We start from the raw sequence: 604 nt of genomic DNA, 5'->3' as shown, positions 1-604 counted from the left end.
AACAAGGGGCTCGTCCGGGAGTTGAACCCGGGACCTCTCGCACCCTAAGCGAGAATCATACCCCTAGACCAACGAGCCACAAAAGGTTGAAATTTATCTCAAGAAAAATCGCAAGTTCTAAGTTGAGCTTTAGAACATATTTTCGTTTGAACAATTAAATATGTTTGTGAGGTCTAAAGAAAAGCAGTCAGACGTGTATGAACAGTTAAGAGATTCATAATGACTTCTACAAGGTATCTAAATATACATTTGATACTAATGTCAAAGGAGGAGACATGAGCAAAGAGCATGTGTTCTAACATGTTCACAGAGAACTCAGGTGCATTTCAGGGCTGATACCAATGGCAACTACCAGATCTTTGCAAACAAGGGGCTCGTCCGGGAGTTGAACCCGGGACCTCTCGCACCCAAAGCGAGAATCATACCCCTAGACCAACGAGCCACAAAAGGTTGAAATTTATCTCAAGAAAAATCGCAAGTTCTAAGTTGAGCTTTAGAACATATTTTCGTTTGAACAATTAAATATGTTTGTGAGGTCTAAAGAAAAGCAGTCAGACGTGTATGAACAGTTAAGAGATTCATAATGCCTTCTACAAGGTATCTA

General features: G+C 40.6%; 2 non-coding genes across 2 annotated transcripts; both read right to left on the bottom strand.

The window, feature by feature from the left end:
• Window positions 1-6: 6 nt before the first annotated feature.
• Window positions 7-78, bottom strand: trnap-agg (transfer RNA proline (anticodon AGG)). Its single transcript has one exon. It is a non-coding gene; the product is annotated as a tRNA-Pro (tRNA).
• A 292-nt stretch (window positions 79-370) lies between these two features.
• Window positions 371-442, bottom strand: trnap-ugg (transfer RNA proline (anticodon UGG)). The gene has a single exon. It is a non-coding gene; the product is annotated as a tRNA-Pro (tRNA).
• Window positions 443-604: the final 162 nt, after the last annotated feature.

The sequence above is a fragment of the Seriola lalandi genome, unplaced genomic scaffold (genome assembly GCF_002814215.2).
Source record: "Seriola lalandi dorsalis isolate HSWRI2012SDOR001 ecotype SW California unplaced genomic scaffold, Sedor1 jcf7180001971411, whole genome shotgun sequence".
In the NCBI taxonomy this organism is placed as follows: Eukaryota; Metazoa; Chordata; class Actinopteri; order Carangiformes; family Carangidae; genus Seriola; species Seriola lalandi.
This window is presented reverse-complemented; position numbering and strand designations above follow the sequence as displayed.